Raw genomic sequence first — 22,224 nt, forward strand, 5'->3', positions numbered from 1 at the left:
TGGGGCTTTCTACTTAATTTGATGGCCAGCCCCAAACTCTCCTTTCCCTTGCTCCTGTCACCAACTGGAGCTTCTTATTTCCCATCCTCACACACATTTTTACTGTGATTTCCTTTTCCCTAAAAAATGTGGGTAGTTCCTGTTTTTAGTTCCCTCCTAATTGGGATAAGGAGGAGGAATCACAGCTAGCCCCCAGCCGAGACTCTTCACACCTTAGGATTTAAATGTGGACTGCAGGGTTTGATGCATTGCTACCTTTTATGAATAAGGTTAGATGCAGTTATAGACAACCTGTAAATTTGCCAAGGAAGGATGTCTGGATACACGTAAGTATCTAGCATGGTAGTTTTCCATCATATCACACCCATTATCCCCTTTGTATAATAAAACATTGCTTTCATGATTTTAAATGAAATTCATATATCATATAATCTAATTTCGCAAAGGAAAAAAAAGTTTTAATTTGCATAATGCCATAAGTATAAAATAAAGAAGAAAGAAAATTGGAGTTAGGGTCTATGTTGAAATAATTATAAATAGATTTTTTCATCCATATCAATGCCCTGCAGGGCATTTGAAAGTCAGGCAGAACAGTTTCTTTGTTCTATGGAACTGTTCCACACATCTGTCAGTCTTGGCCCCAGCCACCAAATACCACTGAGCACACCCTCAATCACTGTGACAACCAAAAATGCACCCATAATTCCCAAACCACATCCAAAAAGTGGTCCTGCCCCTGTTGAGAACCACTGGTCTGAGTAGGAGTGCCTGTATATTGGAGTCCTTTTGATTGTCCGTTGGTTAAGATATTCAGGTAATAGAATAAGATGTATTATACTTGCCATCCTCCCAGGCTGAGTTCTGGGGTTTGGCAATCCTGAACTCAACCACTCAACCAGCATGCATTTTCTATGTGTACACAACTATTTTTAGGCCACTAGTTTTAAAATAGCAGACACACACACATACACACACTCACCACACACACCCCATATTCACCAAGGTCCCTGGCCACATATAGTAACACGGCTTTGGTCAGGGAGTGGCTGCGCTATGCATGGACTGATGGCTATGTAGAGCAAGGTAGACAGAGCATTTATTTTGTGCTATATTTAAATTATAGGGAGGTGGAAATGGTGGGTGTGCTGATGTGGTTAGGTTCCTAAGAAAGATTGGTTGGTCTTCCACGTTGCTTCTTGGTTCTGTCTGATCTCCAGCTTGGATTAGTGAAAGGAGAGTCTGCATTGTAAATATGTTTTCCCTGGCCAAGGACAGATGGTAGCATTTGCCTCTCTTTCCGCCTGCTGAATACAAATTTGAAGCCAAACAGGGACCCAAAGGTAATAAGGGTCCCCTCACCATCATGCCCTTTGACACACACCCCTAATTAGGATCTACTCAAGTATCATTTACCAGACACTAATAAAAATAGTGACTCCTGGCCAAAAAGGAAAAGAAAAAAAAGCTGTATGTTTGTGGAAACTTCTGTGAGTCACTCTCCAGCATCTATCCTGGGTCAGTGTGTTTTGCTCCCAGAATGAGCTAAAATTTGAATGGAAGAAGAATTCTAAACAATCTAAGGAAAAATTTAAACAGAATAACCCCTGTACACCATGACCTACGATATAAAACTTGCTCTTCTTAAATTATTCTGATCCAAGAGCAATGTTTACTAGCTTAACATTAAGCTTGTTTTCTGGGGAGTACAGTTCTTATATGGACCACTAAGAATAAAGTGAGTTTGAAGCAATGGACAGGAGACAAAAAATGAATTCCAGAGCTGGGTGAGGTGTCTCATGCCTGTGGTCCCAGTAACTTGGGAGGTTTGGGTGGGAGGACTGTTTGAACCCAAGAGGTTGAGGCCGCAGTGAGCTGTAATCATGCTGGTGTACTCCAACATGGGCGACAGAGCAAGACCCCACTCTAAAATGAAAAAAAGGCCGGGCGCGGTGGCTCAAGCCTGTAATCCCAGCACTTTGGGAGGCCGAGACGGGCGGATCACAAGGTCAGGAGATCGAGACCATCCTGGCTAACACGGTGAAACCCCGTCTCTACTAAAAAATACAAAAAACTAGCCGGGCGAGATGGCGAGCGCCTGTAGTCCCAGCTACTCGGGAGGCTGAGGCAGGAGAATGACATAAATCCAGGAGGCAGAGCTTGCAGTGAGCTGAGATCCGGCCACTGCACTCCAGCCTGGGCGACAGAGCGAGACTCCGTCTCAAAAAAAAATAAAATAAAAAAAAAAATAAAATGAAAAAAAAAAAATGCATTCTAAGTAGGGAAACAACTTATTCTTTCATGTATGCGCTCATTTGATACCTCATCCAGCTTAAATTCACTTATATTATGTTGGATGTACCCTTAGCTCCCTTGCCCCCTCTGACACTGAGATACTCACTTGACTAAACAATGACCTTTGTTAGACATTCCGCGTAGTCCAGTCGTACACCTGTGCAGCCAAATGCAACTAGTGAAGAATCAAACCATACTAAGAGATCTCACTTTAAATTCATAATCATAAGTTTTGAGTAGGCCCTTAATGCGGCTAACAATCACGCTGAATTTCCCTGGCCCTTTTATTCTCCCACTCTCCTGGGTGACTATTTCACACCTTCTCTGTCCTCAAACCTCAACTACTTACTCACCTCCCCTCATCGTTCTGATGCCCTTGCTTCCTATTTCTCTGAGAAAATAGAATGAATCAGAAGAGAGCTCCCACAAACACCCACCGCTGCATCATGCCCATATTCTGGGCTTCCTTCCTGTGACTGTAGAGGAACACTCCGTGCCCCTAGGAAAGGCCACCGCTGGCTGGGCTTGATGGCTCATGCCTGTAATCCCAGCACTTCAGGAGGCAGAGGCAGGCAGATTGCATGATGCTAGGAGTTCAACACCAGCCTGGGCAACATGGTGAAACCCCATCTCTACAAAAAAATACAAAAAAAAAAAAAAAAGAAGAAGAAGAAGAAGAAGAAGAAAGAAAGAGAGAGAAAAGTAAAGAAAGGAAAAGAAAAGAAAAGGTCACTGCTCTCCTTGTGAACCTGACACCACCTACTCAAGGACATCACTCCAGCAATTCTCCTCTCAATCACCTGCATCAGCTCATCCCTTTCCCCTGGATCTTTTCCACCAATCTATGAACATTATTTCTCCCATTTTTGAAAAATCCTCTGTTGACCTCACTTCCTCCTTCAGCTACTACCTCCATTTCTTTCTTTCTTGGGGGTTGTCTATATTCCCCATGTCCAATATCTCTCTTAAACCTAATATAGTCAGTTATGTATCCAATCCACTTCAATTAAATTGCTCTTGTCGAGGTCTCCTCCACTTCCCTGTTGCTACATCCAACAGCCAAGCCTCAATTTTCATGTTACTTGATCGCTGAGTAGAATGTGATTACTCTTTCCTTCTGAACTACTTTCCATACAGCTTTTAGAAGGGCACTTATCCAACCTTTCCCCTATTGCTCTGGCTGCTCATTGTCAGTCTTCTCTGTTGGGTCCTATTCATCTCTCTGACCTCCAAAACTTGGAGCATCCCAAGATTCAGCCCTTGCACCTCTTCTGTTTTCCATCTTGACTGACTCATTCGGCAATCTCCTCTAATCTCATGACTTGAACTATCATCTAGGATGTGCTAACAGTGTCCAGTCTGCATGTCTCCCCTATACCCCAGATTCACACATCCAGCTGCCTCCTTAATATTATCATTTGAATAATAGACATCTCAAGTTTAACAAGTCCTAAACTCAACACCCAATTTCTGCTTACCGCTGTGCTATCACCAAACCTGTTCCTTTTCTTCTCTTCTCCAGTTGCAGAGTTCAAAGCCTTGAAGTCATACTGGATGCTTCTTTTCCTCCCACACCTCACATCTGACCTATCAGCAGATCTGTCTGATTAACCTTCAGCATATGTCCAGAATCTGACCAATTCTCACCACTTCCACTACTACCACTGCTGTCTTTTACCTAAATTACTGTGGGAACCTCCAAACTAGTCTGCCAGCTTCCATCTTTGACATGCTGAGATTCTTCTGGACACAGAAGCCTGGACCAGACGCAGTGACTCATGACTCTAATCTCAGCACTTTGAGAGGCCAAGGCACAAAGATCTCTTAAGCCCAGAAGTTTGAGGCTGCAGTGAGCTATGATTGCACCACTGCACTCCAGCCTGGGCAACAAAGCAAGGCCCTGTCTCAAAACACACACACATACACACACACACACACACACACACACACACACACAAAAACAAAACAGAAAATAAGTCTAAAACACAGAAGCCTGAGTGATACTGATAAAAACATAAATTCAAGAAGATCACTTTTCTGCTCAAAAACCCTCCAAGCCCTCCAAAGGGCTGGATGTGGTGGCTCAGGCCTGTAATCCCAGAACTTTGGGAGGCTGAGGTGGTTGGATCGCTTGAGTCCAGGAGTTCGAGACCAACCTGGGCAACATCATGAAACCCCATCTCTACAAAAAATACAAAAATTAGCCAGGCATGATAGTGCACACCTGTAGTCCCAGCTACTAGGGAGCCTGAGGCAGGAGGATCGCTTGAGCCTAAGAGGTGGAGGTTGCAGTGAGCCAAGATCATACCACTGCCCTCCAGCCTGGGTCACAGAGTGAGACCGTGTCCCCCCCAAAAAAAAAAAAAAAAAAAAGAAAAGAAAAAGAAAAAAAGAAAAGCATGATGTAGGCTGGAAGAAAAAAAAAAAAAACCTCCAAAGGTATTTTTAGTAAAAGTTCAACTTGAAAATTTATTTTAATGCCCTACATGCTCTGCTCACTGCCCATTCCCTCCCAACCTCATCCTCTACTTCTTTCCCGCTTCTCTGTTCTATTCTAGGAGCACGCTCCCCACCCTTTGCTGTTCCTGGAACATTCCAGGCGCCTCAGGACCTTTGTACTAGCTGTTCCTGGGATGTTCTTCCCCCAGATATGACTCACTCACTCACTCACCTCCTTCCCTCAAATATCTCCTTCTCAGTAAGCCCTTCCCTGTTAACCCATCCAAAATTGCAATTCCAAGTGCTCCTTTTCCCACTTACTGGCTTTTTTTTTCTGCAGAATTTATTGCCACCTATGGAACAAATGTTTATTTTATTTATCTTTTTTTTTTTTTCTTATTCTGACAACCAAAATGTGAGCTCCAAAAGGGTGGTGGGTTTTTTTCATCTTTTTTCATTGCTGTATCTTAGCACTTAGAAGAGTATATATACATATATATATATATATAGTATTCAATAAATATTTATTGAATGAACGAATGCCTACTGTATGCAAAGAATCACCTTTAGGTTCTGGTGAAACAAGGAGGAATAAAGTTACTGAACACTCTACACTTCAGGTTCCTCATCTACAAAATGGAGATAATAATAAACCTCATGGGACTATTACAAGGATTAAATGACCGAATATTTAAGTAGTGCTTGGAATAGCACCGGGCATTTAGTAAGTACTATGTTAAGTAAATAAAATACATATATATATTTAAATCCCTGCCCTCAAGAAGCTCACATATAGTGGAAAGTAAGATATATTTGCAAAAAATACAGAGTACGCAGTGTTAACAAAGAAGATGGGAAAAGGGTCAACTTACCCTTAGGGTGCAAGAAGCCTTCACAAAGAAGCTGATACTTAATGTGAATCTTGGAGAATGAGGAGGTGTTCACCAGGCCAAAAATAAAGGCATCCTAGGCCAAGGACAACCAAACAAATGTTTGAATCAGGAGGCTCAGAGGTTGGAATAAATCCGTCCTCCCACCTTCCAGGAAGTGTTGATCCAGAGTTGTCTCAATATATCCAGCTTGTTTTTCCTACTTTATGCTTTAATTTCCTTATTATGTAAGGGAAGGTGTTGGTGACACTGAATATTAGATTGTAGTAATTTCACTGTGTAGGAGAGAAAGCTTAGGAGATTGTTACACCCTGGGGAAATATTTATTCCAATCTGCTTGATGCACACAGTGAAAAGCACCTGCTAGCTCTAAGTCACCTTCACATTCCTAAAAGAATTTTCAAGTTTCTTATAGTTTGACATTTATAATGTTGATATTTTCAATCTTCTGATATGACCATTGATAACCACCTAGGTTAAAAGTCTTACATTTCATTTCTTTCAAAAGCACTCTGATTTCAAGTTTACTACACATTTTATTCACTTTTTTAAGTTAATTAAAAGCATGTTTTAGGCTGGGCATTATGGCTCACCCCTGTAATCCCAGCACTTTGGGAGGCTGAGCGGGGAGGATCGCTTGAGGCCAGGAGTTCAAGACTAGTCTGGGCAACATTGTGAGATCTCATGCCTACAAAAAATTTAAAAATTAACTCGGCATAGTGGTTCACACCTGTGGTCCTAACTACTCAGGAGGCAGAGGTGGTTGAATCACTTGAGCCTAGGAAGTTGAGGCTGCAGTGGGCCGTGGTTATGCCACTGCACCTCAGCCTGGGTAACGGGGCAAGACTCTGTCTCAAAAAAGCAAAACAGGCTTGGCGTGGTGGCTCATGCCTGTAATCCCAGCAATTTGGGAGGCTGAGACAGGTGGATCACTTGAGAACCGGAGTTTGAGATCAGCCTAGGCAACATGGTGAAACCCTGTCTCTACCAAAAATACAAAAAAATTAGACAGGCATGGTGGTGGGCACCTGTGATCCCAGGTACTTGGAAGGCTGAGGCCGAAGGATCATTTGAGCCTGGGAGGCAGAGGTTCTAGTGAGCCAAGATTGCACCACTGCACTTCAACCTGGGTGATAGAGCAAGATCCTGTCTTAAAAAACAAAACAAAACAAAACTCTAATGTCCATTGAAATATTTTCTAAAGGAGTTTTTCTCTACATTAAAAAATATTAGTTAGGTCCTTTGGCCAGAAACTCAATGTAAAACTCTCTCTCTCTCTCTCTCTATATATATATATATATATATGCATGTGTGTATATATATATGTGTGTGTGTGTATACACACACACATACACGCATATATATATATAAAAAAAATTAGGGACAACATTACTTCATCCTCTTAAGTGAGTGATCTAGAAATCAGAGGAGAGAGACCTGACCATGAAGCAGTCAAGGTGTCATCCAAGGAAGACCGCAGGGGCCATGCAGGAGGTACCAGAGCACCATAGTTGGATGTCCACTTTTCAGGATATGGCCCACAAACAGTCCTGCCAATGTCCTGGGTGTAGGCCCTGACAGATCCTAGACATCCAAATGCCACTTTATTCATTTACAATGAGAAATTAAACTCTCACATGGACGAGAATTTTCTCACTTGCCTGATTAGTGCATTTTCTCCTTGACGTCAAGGCAAAGAGAAGCCAATTCACCATCAGAAGACACTTTACAAACTTACCATGAGAAATCTCTGTCATGGGGACAGAAACTTCAAGGTCTGAATGCGCTGTGCATTTTCTCTCCGTAGACAGCCTATGTGGGAAGTCAAGTCATAATCTGAATCCTGCTCAGCAGTAACAATAAAGATAGATAATCAGATATATGGAAATGGGCTAGAAGACCCCGTGGCACACTGAAGAAGTTCCCCAAAGATGCCCACAGAACCTGTGAGTGTTACTTTACATGGCCAAAGGGACTTTAGGCTGGGCACGGTGGCTCATGCCTGTAATCCCAACACTTTGGGGGGCCGAGGTGGGCGTAAATCACCTGAGGTCAAGTTCGAGACCAGCCTGGTCAACATGGTGAAACCCTGTCTACTAAAAATATACATCCTGGCTAACACGGTGAAACCCCGTCTCTACTAAAATACAAAAAAAAAAATTAGCCGGGCGAGGTGGCGGGCGCCTGTACTCCCAGCTACTCGGGAGGCTGAGGCAGGAGAATGGCGTGAACGCGGGAGGCGGGGCTTGCAGTGAGCTGAGATCCGGCCATTGCACTCCAGCCTGGGCAACAGAGCTAGACTCTGTCTCAAAAAAAATAAAATAAAATAAAAATAAAAATACAAAAATTAGCCAGATCTGGTGGCACACTCCTGCAATCCCAGCTACTTGGGGGGCTGAGGCAGGAGAATCGCTTGAACCCGGTAGACGGAGGCTACAGTGAGCCAAGATCATGCCACTGCACTCCAGTCTGGGTGACAGAGCGAGACCCTGCCTCAGAACAAATCAAAACAAAAAAACAGAAAGAAAGAAATATGTATGCTAATGGTTAAGACTTTCTTTCCCCTACTCTAAACTTGGAGAGGTACTGCCAGTTTTGTCTATATGTTTACCTAGGCCAATCAATCCTTTTTTGACGGATATCTTTAGCTATATTAATATATATTTAATTATATTGCTGACATTTTAGCTGGCCTAAGAGTCAGCCTGTCTCCTTCAGAAAATTTAGTATTTTTCTGCTCTGATCCTACAGTTTATTCTCAGAAGGCAATCTTATTTCCTCATTCCCAAGTCCTTAGAAAGTACTTCATGATCACCCAAAATGTTAACAAATTATAAGAAGGGAACATCTACCATTGGGTTAAAGCCTGGTGCCAACAGATAAGTTTCACTCTCTTCTATAACCTAAAATTATAGGCAGCCATTCTAATCCTAGAATTGTCCGAAATTTGTCACAAATGGGTCAAACTCTGATCATGTAGATGGTTAAATATAAATTTAATACCACTACTCAAAAGATAACTGAACAATTTGCTTTTGAAATTGTCTCTACTTAGAGCCAGGGCTGGTCTAAAAAGCAGGTGAAGTGAATACCTATGTTCATGAAATTACAACATGGTAGCAACAGTTGAAATCCCCATTTCACTGAAAAATAAACTGGGGCTTAGAGAAGTTGAGGGATTTTGCCCAAGGCCAGGGCTCTTAAATGTCAGAGTGTGAGGATTCAAACCTCTTAACCAGAGTGTAGATTTTTTTTTTTTTTTTTTTTTGAGACGTAGTCTTACACTGTTGCCTGGGCTGGAGTACAGTGGTATGAACTCAGCTCACTGCAACCTCCACCTCCCAGGTTCAAGCGATTCTCCTGCCTCAGCCTCCTGAGTAACTGGGATTACAGTCTCCTGCCACCACGCCCAGCTAATTTTTTGAATTTTTAGTAGAGACGGGGTTTCACTATGTTGGCCAGGCTGATCTCGAATGCCTGACCTCACGATCCACCCACCTCAGCCTCCCAAAGTGCTGGGATTACAGGCGTGAGCCACTGCGCCCAGATGAGTCTAGTCTTTTAACCATTACACTGTTGATACGATTTGAGAAATAGGGGAAACATCCCTGTTGTAAACATACTGTCATGTGTCACTTAATATTGAGAATGTGTTTTCAGAAATGCATTGTTAAGCAATTTCATCGTAGTGCAAACATCTTAGACTGCACTTACACAAATCTAGGTGGTATAGCCCACTACACATCCAGATGACAGGGGGGATAGCCTATCGCTCCTAGGTTACAAACCTGTACAGCATATTACTGTACTGAATACTGTAGGCAACTGTAACACAATGGTAAGTATTCATGTATCTAGACATATCTAAACACAGAAAAGGTAGAATAAAAATACAGTATTATAGTCTTTTTGGGGGTGGGGTGGGGGATAGAGTCTCACTCTGTTGCTCAGGCTGCAGTGCAGTGGCATGATCCCGGCTCACCACAACCTCCACCTCCTGAGTTCGAGCAATTCTCCTGCCTCAGCTCCCGAGTAGCTGGGATTACAGGTGCCCACTACCACGCCTGGCTAATTTTTGTATTTTTAGTAGAGACGGGGTTTCACCATGTTGGCCAGGCTGGTCTCAAACTCCTGACCACAAGTGATCCACCCACCTTGGCCTCACAAAGTGCTCAGAGTCTTTTCTTTTATTCTGGGCTTTCTGGCAAAAACCAAAAAGCCTGCTTGACAAATTCTAAAAGAGCTGTAACACTACTATTATAGTCTTATGGAGCCACTATTATATTTGGTCTATCATTGATCAAAATGTCATTATGCGACACATAACTGTATTTCCCCATTATCTTTCAGGATGTCTGAAATATTACCATTCATTTGGTCTTGACAGCATATATTTCTGGGAAAGTGAAGCTAACTCTTTAGAGAATTTAGGGAGAAAATATCATTATGTTCTTTCTTTATTTCTGTTACTAACACCTTACTTCAGGCCATACTCATTTCTCACCTGGAATATGGCAACAGCCATCCAGCTGGTCTTCATGCTACCTTGGCTGGCTCGTTACAATCTGTTCTCCACATTACAACCAGAGCGATCTTCCCAAAATGCAGGTCTGATCATGTCACTCCCTTGCTTGAACGTTTTCAGGGGCTCCCGATTGTCTTCAGCATGGTCTACACCAGTGGTTCTCACCCATTAGGCAAAACCTTATATAACACACAATTTTCATCATTTCCCCACTCTCCTGAAAGGAAATTCATACAGAAATGTGTGGGTAGGCCAGGCATTGTGGCTCACACCTGTAATCTTAACTCACTGGGAGCTGAGAAAGGAAGTTCACTTGAGCCCAGGAGTTCAAGACCAGCCTGGGCAACGCAGTGGGACCCTGTCTCTACCAAAAAAAAACAAAAAACAAAAAACAAAAAAATAAAAAATTAGCCAGGGATGGTGGCACACAACCGAGGTCCCAAGTACTCAGGAGGGTGAGGTCAGAAGATCGCTGATGCCTGGGAGGTCAAGGCTGCAGTGAGCCTTGATTAGAACACTGTGCTCCAGCCTGGGCAACAAAGCAAGACCCTGTTTCAAAAAAAAAAAAAAAAAATTGCCCACAGGCAAGAGTGAGGGACCTAACCATACTCCCACACTCATATATCTGATTAATTTTGCAGACTTCACACAGCTCAGACTGCTCTGATTAGTTTGCCTTGGGCTCTAATCCTCATAAACTGCCTAAATACCCAACACCATACATACAATGGTTTTTCTTTTTTTTTTTTTTTTTTTTTTGAGACGGAGTCTCACTCTGTCGCCCAGGCTGGAGTGCAGTGGCCGGATCTCAGCTCACTGCAAGCTCCGCCTCCCGGGTTCACGCCATTCTCCTGCCTCAGCCTCCCGAGTAGCTGGGACTACAGGCGCCCGCCACCTCGCCCGGCTAGTTTTTTGTATTTTTTTAGTAGAGACGGAGTTTCACCGTGTTAGCCAGGATAGTCTCGATCTCCTGACCTCGTGATCCACCCGTCTCGGCCTCCCAAAGTGCTGGGATTACAGGCTTGAGCCACCGCGCCCGGCCAGGTTTTTCTTACTAGTCTTTGTAGAAGCCACTTTCTCTGCCTGGAGCTCTGTTTTTCCAGCTTTATCTGGCTAACTCCTTCTCATTCAGGTGCCTGCTTAGAAGTGTTTTCCTTGGGCAGTATGGCCAGTTTCACGATATTGATTCTTCCTATCCATGGGCATGGAATGTTCTTTCATTTATTTGTGTCTTCTTTTATTTTATTGAGCAGTGGTTTGTAGTTCTCCTTGAAGAGGTCCTTTACATCCCTTGTACATTGGATTCCTAGGTATTTTATTCTTTTTGAAGCAATTGTGAATGGGAGTAATTTATAGATTCAATGCCATCCCCATCAAGATACCAATGACTTTCTTCACAGAATTGGAAAAAACTAAAGTTCATATGGAGCAAAAAAGAGCCCACATTGCCAAGACAATCCTAAGCAAAAAGAATAAAGCTGGAGGCATCATACTACCTGACTTCAAACTATATTACAAGGCTATGGTAACCAAAACAGCATGGTACTGGTACCAAAACAGATATATAGACTGATGGAACAGAACAGAGCCCTCAGAAATAATACCACACATCTACAACCATATGATCTTTGACAAACCTGACAAAAACAAGAAATGGGGAAAGCATTCCCTATTTAATAAATGGTGCTGGGAAAACTAGCTAGTCATATGTAGAAAGCTGAAACTGGATCCGTTTCTTACACCTTATACAAAAATTAATTCAAGATGGATTAAAGACTTAAATGTTAGACTTAAAACCATAAAAACCCTAGAAGAAAACCTAGGCAATACCATTCAGAACATAGGCATGGGCAAGGACTTCATGACTAAAACACCAAAAGCAATGGCAACAAAAGCCAAAATAGACAAATGTCATCTAATTCAACTAAAGAGCTTCTGCACAGCAAAAGAAACTACCATCAGAGTGAACAGGCAACCTACAGAATGGGAGAACATTTTTACAATCTACCCGTCTGACAAAGGACTAATATCCAGAATCTACAAAGAACTTAAACAAATTTACAAGAAAAAATCAAATAATCCCATCAAAAAATGGGCAAAGAATACGAACAGACACTTCTCAAAAGAAGACATTTATGCAGCCAACAGACACATGAAAAAATGCTTATCATCACTGGCCATCAGAGAAATGCAAATCAAAACCAAAATGAGATACCGTCTCACACCAGTTAGAATGGTGATCATTAAAAAGTCAGGAAAAACAGGTGCTGGAGAGGATGTGGAGAAATAGGAACACTTTTACACTGTTGATGGGGACTGTAAACTAGTTCAACCATTGTGGAAGACAGTGTGGCGATTCCTCAAGGATCTAGAACTAGAAATACCATTTGACCCAGCCATCCCATTACTGGGTATATACCCAAAGGATTAGAAATTATGCTGCTATAAAGACACATGCACACGTATGTTTATTGTGGCACTATTCACAATAGCAAAGACTTGGAACCAACCCAAATGTCCATCAATGATAGACTGGATAAAGAAAATGCGGCACATATACACCAAAGAATACTATGCAGCCATAAAAAAGAATGAGTTCATGTCCTTTGTAGGGACATGGATAAAGCTGGAAACCACCATTCTGAGCAAACTATTGCAAGGACAGAAAACCAAACACTACATGTTCTCGCTCGTAGGTGGGAATTGAACACTAAGAACACTTGGACACAGGTTGGGGAACATCACACACTGGGGCCTGACATGGCATGGAGGGAGTGGGGAATGATAGCATTAGGAGATATACCTAATGTAAATGATGAGTTAATGGGTGCAGCACACCAACATGGCACATGTATACATATGTAACAAACCTGCATGTCGTGCACATGTACCCTAGAACTAAAAGTATAATAATAAAAAATAAATTTAAAAAAAGAAGTGCTTTCCTCCAAGAAGCCTTCCCTGACACCAATGAGACATAACCTACTGAACTTCCTCGGTTATAGCACATGTCACACTGTGTTTGCACCCCTTACTGCTTCGGCCACCTCCTAGAGGATGAGTTTCTTGAGGGCATAGAGTATGTTGTGGTCACTGTCACACATACAATGATTGGCACAGACTTGACATTCATAACGAAAAGGAAAAGGAAGTTGAAGAGCTTCAGTGACTAATTTGGGTGAACTTGTTTATATTTCTACTGAAGGAAATTTTGGGAAAGGAAAATAATGAGGTTGGGAGTACTAAAGGTCAGTTATTATTTTTTAGAAACATTATTTTGGAAATGTATAAAAATGAAAAAAAAACCCACATATTTTGAAAGTAATAAAATGGCCTTTTGACTGGAACCAGTAATTCGCCAAAATAACGAACACAAAGGGAAAGAGGAGAGGCACCTGGTAGATGTTCTCTAGGCCTTTTAGAAAACGTGGAATTGTTCCTTCGGCCATGCATATGCGAATCTGTGGCAGGCCAATTCTCCCTGACAATCGCACAGACGGGGCTGCATGACAGTCACACACACAGGCCTGCATAGCACTCCAGTTAGACAGACAGGTTTCCATAGCACTGCCTTAACATTGAGCAAACAGTTAAACCTGGGGAAATCAGTGCCCAGACATCAAAGCTAGGAATGAAACATATGGTCAGTAGGAGCCTTGCATGGGCTTCTCCCTAACCTGGAGCAAACCAAAATAATAGAGACAGTCATACTTTCCTTGTGCCAGGAGTCAACGAAATCTGAGACGAGTCAAGATAACAGAGGCAGCTGTTTGAATAGATTCATTGGAGAGTCTAAGGCAGCTCGCCAGACCAAGCTGTAAAGCAGATAAGATAGAAATAATCACTCTGGTACCACAGTAGACAGGCCTTGAAGGTACTGAGGCCCCCACAGTTTAATCGGACTTAGCAAGCATTTTTTGCCTCTGATCCTCTAGTTGCAACAAAATTAGTTACCAATAAATTTAGGTGAATGTTAGACTGCTCTTAGGCTCATAACCTCAACCTACATAAGCACTAAGAAAATTGTAACACTTTGAGTTGGTCTGGTGGAATTATCTCCGGCCTTCTCCCTGTGTCTGGTTATAGCAATAAATTCCCTTCTTTCCTAGTTTGTCTGCTTCTCATTATTGGTGGGCCCGAGAAAATGCAGCCAGACCCGGCGTGGTTCTGGGAACAAATCTGTAAGAAAGGTGATATTGTAGACATCAAGGGAGTGGGCACTGTTCAAAAAGGAATGCCCCACAACTGTCACCATGGCTAAACTGGAAGAGCCTACAATGTTCCCCAGCATGCTGTTGGCATTGCTGTAAACAAGTAAGTTAAGGGCAAGATTCCTGCCAAGAGAATTAATGTGAGTATTAAGCACATTAAGCACTCTGCAAGCTGAGATAGTTTCCAGAAACACGTGAAGGAAAATGATCAGAAAAAGAAGGAAGCCAAAGAGAAAGGTACCTGAATTCAACTGAAGCACCAACCAGCTCCACCCGGAGAAGACACTGTGTGAGAACCAATGGGAAGGAGCCTGAGCTGCTGGAACCTCTTCCCTATGAATTCATGCATTTTATATGTATATATACACACACACACATATACATGTATATGTGTGTGTGTGTGTGTATATATATGTATATATGTGTATATATATGATCGCTGGACTGTGAAAAGAAAAAAGTAGTAAAATGTAAGAAACCTGGCAACTATGACCTCAGTTAGGTAGGTCATCAAGGTAAACATCAACAGTGAGAAGTTATGCTGGTAGTATGTACCCGTGATATGTGTGATGAAAATGGTACTTCACCTCTGTAGTTTTTGTAGGAGTGAAGGGAAAACTTTCTCCTCACCCTCTGAAGGTTCACTGAAAAATCAACTGACAAAAGGCAGATTTGGTTTTAGTCTTTTTCTGAGACAGGGTTTCCCTCTGGCACCTAAGCTCGAGTGCAGTGGTGTCATCATGGCTTACTGCAGCCTCAGCTTTCCAGGCTGAAGCCATGCTCCTACCTCAGCCTCCTGAGTAGCTGGGACCACAGGCAGGCAAGCACCTCCATACCTGGCTAATTTTTTTTTTAATATTTTATAAAGATGAGGTCTCACTGTCTTACCCAAAGTGGTCTCAAACTGCTGAGCTAAAGTGATCCACCAGCCACCAGCTCTCAAAGTGCTGGGATTACAGAAGTAAACCACTGTGCCCAGCCAGATTAATAGGGGAATGGTGTGCAAATTTATTAACGTGGGCAGGAAAGAACCACAGAGTTTGCTGAAAACGCCATTGTTTTGTTTCCTTTTATGGCTGAGTAGTATTCTATGGTATAGATACACAACTTTTTTTATTCACTCATTGATTGATGAGCATTTGGGCTGGTTCCATATTTTTGCAATTGCGAATTGTGCCGCTATAAACAAGCATGTGCAAGCGTCTTTTTCATATGATGACTTATTTTCCTCTGGGTAGATACCCAGTAATGGGATTGCTGGATCAAATGGTAGATCTACTTTTCATTCTTTAAGGAATCTCCACACTGTTTTTCATAGTGGTTGTACTAGTTTACATTCCCACCAGCAGTGTAAAAGTGTTCCCTTTTCACCACATTCACGCCAACATCTATTATTTTTTGATTTTTTAATTATGGTTGTTGTTGATGGTATTGTATTGTGGTTTTGATTTGCATTTCACTAATAATTAGTGATGTCACGCATTTTTTATATGTTTGTTGGCCATTTGTATATCTTCTTTTGAGAACTGTCTATTCATGTCCTTAGCCCACTTTTTAATGGGATTGTTTTTTCCTTGCTAATTTGAGTTCCTTGTAGATTCTAGACATTAGTCCTTTGTCAGACACATAGTTTGCAAAGATCTTCTCCCACTCTATGGATTGTCTGTTTGTTTCTTTGTTTGTTGAGACAGAGTCTCACTCTGTCACCCAGGCTGGAGTGCAGTGGTGCGATCTCAGCTCACTGCAATCTCCACCTCCTGGGTTCAAGTGATTCTCCTGCCTCACTGTCCCAAGTAGCTGGGACTACAGGCGCCTGCCATTATGCCTGGATAATTTTTGTATTTTTAATGGAGATGGGATTTCACCACGTTGGCCATGCCGATCTCAAATTCCTGACCTCAGGTGATCCACCTGCCTCGGCCTTCCAAAGTGCTGGGATTACAGGTGTGAGCCAGCATGCCTAGTCAGGATTGTATGTTTACTCTGCTGATTATTTCTTTTGCTGTGCAGAAGCTTTTTAGTTTAATTAAGTCCCATCTGTTTATCTTTGTTTTTGTTGCATTTGCATTTGGGTTCTCAGTCATGAAGTCTTAGACTAAGCCAATGTTTAGAAGGGTTTTTCTGATGTTATCTTTCAGAATTTATAAGGTTTCAGGTTGTATATTTAAATCTTTGATTCATCTTGAGTCTGATTTTTGTATAAGGTAAGAGATGAGAATCCAGTTTCATTATTCTACATGTAGCTTGCTAATTATCCCAGCACCATTTGTTGAATAGGATGTCCTTTCCCCGCTTTATATTTGCTTTGTCAAAGATCAGTGGCTGTAAGTATTTGGCTTTCTAGGTTCTCTATTCTGCTCTGCTGGTTTATGTGCCTATTTTTATGCCAATACCATGCTGTTTTGGTGACTATAGCCTTATAGGATAGTTTGAAGTCAGGTAATGTGATGCCTCCAGACTTCTTCTTTTTGCTTAGTCTTGCTTTGGCTATATCATTTCTTTTTGGTTCCATATGAATTTTAAGATTGTTTTTTCTAGTTCTGGGAAGAATGATGGGAATGGCATTGAATTTGTAGATTGCTTTTGGCAATATGGTCATTTTCACAATATTGATTCTACCCATCCATGAGTATGGGATGTGTTTCCATTTGTTTATGTCGTCCGTGATTTCTTTCAGCAGTGTTTTGTAGTTTTCCTTGTAGAGGTCTTTCATCTCCATCGTTAGGTATATTCCTAAGTTTTTTTGTTTTGTTTTGCAGCTATTGTAAAATGGGTTGAGTTACTGATTTGATTCCCAGCTTGGTCGCTGTTGCTGTATAGCAGTACTACCGGTTTGTGTACACTGATTTTTGTATTCTGAAGATTTACTGAATTCATTTATCAGTTCTAGGGGCTTTTTGGATGAGTCTTTAGAGTTTTCTAGGTATGCGATCGTATCATCAGGAAACAGCGACAGTTTGATTTCCTCTTTACCAATTGGATGCCCTTGATTTCTTTCTCTTGTATGAGTGTGCTGGCTAGGACTTCTGGTACTATGTTGAATAGAAGTGGTGAAAGAGGGCATCCTTGTTTTGTTCCAGTTTTCAGGGGGAATGCTCTCAACTTTTCCCCATTCAGTACAATGTTGGCTGTGGATTTGTCATAGATGGCTTTTATTACCTTAAGATATGTCCCTTCTATGCCAATTTTGTGAGGGTTTTAATCATAAAAGGATGCTGGATTTTGTCAAATGCTTTTTCTGTGTCCATTAAGATGATCACATGGTTGTTTTTAATTCTGTTTATGTGGTGTATCACATTTGTTGATTTGCATACATTAAACCATCCCTGTATCCCTGGTTTGAAACCCACTTGATCATGGTGGGTTATCTTTTTTTCTGTGTGTGACAGAGTCTTGATCTGTTGCCCAGGCTGGAGTACAGTGACAGGATCTCGGTTCACTGAAACCTCTGCCTCCCAGGTTCAAGTGATTCTCCTGCCTCAGTCTCCCGAGTAGGCGGGACTACAGGCAACACCCAGCTAATTTTTTTTGTATTTTTAGTAGAGATGGGATTTTGCCATGTTAGCCAGGCTGGTCTCAGACTCCTGACTTCAGGTAATCCACCCACCTTAGCCTCTCAAAGTGCTGGGATGACAGGCATGAGCCACAGCACCCAGCCTGGATTATCTTTTTGATATGCTGTTAGATTCAGTTAGCTAGTATTTTGTTGAGGATTTTTGCATCTATGTTCATCAGGGATATTGGTCTGTGTTTTCTTTTTTTGTTATATCCTTTCCTGGTTTGGGTTTTAGTGTGATACTGGCTTCATAGAATGATTTAGGAAGGATTCCCTCTTTATCTTTTGGAACAGTGTCAACAGAATTGGTACCACTTCTTCTTAGAATGTCTGGTAGATTTCAGCTGTGAATCCATCTGGTCCTGGACATTTTTTGTTGGCAATTTTTTATTACCATTTCAATCTCGCTGCTTGTTATTGGTCTGTTCAGAGCTTCTATTTCTTCCTGGTTTAATCTAGGAGGATTCTATATTTCCAGGAAAAAAACTTTAAGTTTATTTTTAAAAATTTGGCAAAAATACATACAATACCCAAAAATGGTGTATAAATGCAGTAAGCCCATGAAAGGACACTCAACACCTTTAGTCACAGACAAATGCTAATCCAGTCACAATGCAATACTGTTAGCAATACACTAAAATGGTTAAAATGCAAAAGACTAGAAAATTCAAGGGTTCATGTGGATAGAAAGCACCTGAAATTCTCAAACATTGACTACAGGAAAACAAAATGATACAGTTGCTCTAAAAATCAGGTTGGCTATCATCTCAGATACTCAGGAGGCTGAGGCAAAAGGACTACTTGAGCCTAGGAGTTCAAGACCAGGCTGGACAACAAAGGGAGACCCCTCTCTTAAAAAAAATTAGTGTGACATTTCTTATAAAGTTAAACACACACTTTCCATAAGAGCTAGTAATTCCAATTCTGGGTAATTACTCAAGAATAATAAAATATATGGTCACAACACACACACACACACACACACACACACACACACACACACACACACACAAAATGTAAAATGAAATGATCAACAACAAAAAAGCATAATCACCTGGAAATTAACTACAACTCTTTGAAAGGTTCTGAGGCTATGCATGCTGGGTAAGGAAAGAAAAAACATTTTTTCTTCTACCCTTTTTGGTCAGGTTAGGTCTCAAAAACAAAAGACAGATTAACAAGAGAAAAGAATGCAAATTTATTTAATGTAAGTTTTATATGATATAGGAGCCTTAATAAGGAAAACCAGAGCTGAAGAAACAATTAAACCTGTGTGTTTAAACACTAGGTTTGATGGAGATTGGAAAGTTGTGAAAAATATGGTAGGACAAAAGGGGTATGAGCTAAGGAAAATAAACTGGGGGAAACAGCAAGGCCTGTCCATTCAGATTCCTCTTGGGGGGCATCTCTCCATCTTCAGAGACAAGGGGAATGGAGAGGGCACTTCTTGCCTGAGAGTCCTATGACCTGTTTCAGTGAATGGTCAGAGAGTCCTTTCTGCATCTACCACTTCTCAAATTCCTTCAGCTTAAAATATTAAATATGGGCCTGGCACAGCGGCTCATGCCAGGGTAATCCCAACACTTTGGGAAGCTGAGGTGGGAGGATTGCTTGAGCTCAGAAGTTCAAGACCACCCTGTGCAACAAAGGGAGACCCCACATCTACCCTAAAAAAAAAAAAAAATTGAGCCGAGCATGGTGGCACCTGCCTATACTCCCAACTACTCAGAAGGCTGAGGCAGGAGGACCACTTGAGCCCAGAAGTTCAAAGCTGCAGTGAGCTATTATCATGCCATACTGTACTCTAGCATGGGTGACAGAGTGAGACCCTGCCTCAAAACAAAACAGAACAAAATAAAAGCCCAAAATATTAAATACGACAGGTTACCATATTTTGGGGTAGCGAATCCTGAACCCTGTCAGGGGTAAGATGTTATGGCATCTACAACTTCTCAAAGAACTTAATAAAAGAAAAAAGGAAGGAGGGAAGGAAGGAAAGAAGGGAGGGAGGGAAGGAGAGAGGGAAAGAAGTAAATGTGGCAAGACATTTAAAATTGGTGAATCAAGATGACAAATATATGAGTTGTTATTCTTGCAACTTTTCTATAGATTTGAAAATTTTCAGAATAGGAAGCTGTGGGGGACAGCAAGCTTAGTAATACCACTGGTAAGATGATACGAATTTCTCTAGGGGTCATTTTTGTGTTTTTTACTTGGCTCGCTGGCTCAAGGCTGGCCAAAGTATTTATGTTGCCTGAGCACTTAAAATGTGCCTGTCTTCACAGAACAGTCTGTTCTCACTGTTTATTAAGAGTTGCCCAGATGGTTCAACTAAATATAGGATTATGTGTTTAATGCCAGTGCAACCCAGTTGTAAAATAAAAAGCTCCCTCATATAACTTCTTTTGTACTCCATGACTCCAAATAATGCTCAATTTATTTGTCCAGTTGTTTTGGATTATGTGGACATTTGTATTCAGCATCAATTTTTAAAGAAAGCAGAGTAGGCAATAAATATGCTTATGTCAACAATGCTACTGTTGCTTAGACATTTCTGGGAACCCCACTTTTGTGCTTCCAAGCCTTTTAAGAACCTCATAATAAAATTCATATAGTTATTTTAAATGTATCCACATTTTATTTTGGATGAAACAGAATCAGAACAAGTGATCACCCAACTTATTTATGGTAGGATATAATACATTCCTCTTCAAAGATTTTAGACTGTAAATTGTTAAGTACAGTGAGTTCTGAGATTCTCTCCAAAGAACCAATGTATCCATATGTTCAGCTCCCCTGTTCTTCATTCTCCATTTTAAAGGTTAACTTCCTTGTTCCGCTTGCCCCTAGTTTCAGTAAACAACGTTTCCCACCATTTCTCATCAGTAGTTCACATCTATTCCCCCGGTCACCTGCTCTGTCCTGAGACACCTGTGGTCACCTGCTCTAACCTGAATCATCCTGAGTCACCTGTTCTGTAACCGTCCTTCACGCTAACAACTCACCCTACCACTCCAGCTCGTACCCCTGCTCTCTTTAAAACAGTCAATTGGAATTAGCTTAGACTGTGTGGTCCAACCCTAGCCAATAGGGGAATGACATAGCAGTAGGGGCTACCTGTGTCAGGAATAAAACCCCTTCCCCTCCCTTGTTCAGGTGTGCTCTCGCCATTGCTCCATCGCGAGTTGCACACTTCTATAGAAGTAAAAATTGCCTTGCTGAGAAAATTAAATTGATGTTTGAGTGCTATTTCCTTGCAGCACCAAAAATTTATTTTAACATTTACCATTCTTTAACACAAATGACTGTTGGCATTTCTGAAAAATCAAGTCTATCTTAACAAATTAAAATTTGCAACATTGATGCTATTCAGAAAACTTCCCATGTTTCTAAAATTCAACAAGAAACAAAGTAAGAGCTCCAAAACTATTTTAGGCCAGGGATTGGTAAACTTTTTCTGTATATATTCAGATGATAGATATTTTAGGCTTTGTGGGTCATATGGATTCTCTCACAACTAACCAACACTGCTGTCGCAAGAAAGCAGCTGTAGACAACACTTAAATGAGTGAGTTTAGATGTGTTCCAATAATTTTATTTACAGGAGCAGTTTGTGGATATTTGACCCACAGTCCGTAGTTTGCCCATCGTTTTTTTAGGTAATGACAGGATAATTGCACTAATTTGATAGCCTTCCAATGTGACAGTAATTACTGAGCTATGTAATTTTTGGCTTTTTTTTTTTTAAGCAAACATTTGACCCACTGTTTATAGTCTCTGGTAGGGCATTTTAAAATCTTGTTTAGGAGCATTATTTTTTAATAGCATTTAAAGAAAGTATTATACTGATACTTCCTCTTGCAGAGGGAAAACTATTACAACACAATTACAGTTTTATCAGTTAATCAGCAGGAGCTATATTCTGATTAAGAAGCATCACTAAGGCCAGACACATTGGTTCAGGCCTGTAATCCCAGCACTTTGGGAGACTGAGGCTGGCGAATCACCTGAGGTCAGGAGTTCAAGAACAGCCTAACCAACATGGGTAAACCCTGTCTCTACTAAAAACACAAAAATTAGCCAGGCACGATGGTGGGCACCTGTAATCCTAGCTACTCAGGAGGCTGAGGCAGGAGAATCCCTCGAACTCAGGAGGTTGCAGTGAGCCAAGATCACACCATTGCACTCCAGCCTGGGCAACAGAGTGAGACTCCATCTCAAAAAAAAAAAAAAAAAAGAAGCATCATTAAAAAGAAAAGGCCAGGTGCAGTGGCTCATGCCTGTAATCCCAGCACTTTGGAAGGCCGAGGC

General features: G+C 41.4%; 1 protein-coding gene and 1 non-coding gene across 2 annotated transcripts in view; both read right to left on the reverse strand.

Moving 5' to 3' along the window:
• ACYP2 (acylphosphatase 2) overlaps positions 1 to 5,726 on the reverse strand; it is a 266,925-nt gene extending 261,199 nt beyond the window's left edge. Inside the window, exon 1 of the mRNA XM_074011798.1 lies at positions 5,604 to 5,726. The gene's annotated coding sequence lies outside the window, so the exon portion shown is untranslated. The remainder of the gene's footprint in view (positions 1 to 5,603) is intronic.
• A 4,087-nt stretch (positions 5,727 to 9,813) lies between these two features.
• Positions 9,814 to 9,875, reverse strand: LOC123568484 (U7 small nuclear RNA). The gene has a single exon (XR_006691859.1). It is a non-coding gene; the product is annotated as a U7 small nuclear RNA (small nuclear RNA).
• Between the last annotated feature and the right edge of the window lie 12,349 nt (positions 9,876 to 22,224).

The sequence above is a fragment of the Macaca fascicularis genome, chromosome 13, assembly GCF_037993035.2.
Source record: "Macaca fascicularis isolate 582-1 chromosome 13, T2T-MFA8v1.1".
NCBI classification, from domain to species: Eukaryota; Metazoa; Chordata; class Mammalia; order Primates; family Cercopithecidae; genus Macaca; species Macaca fascicularis.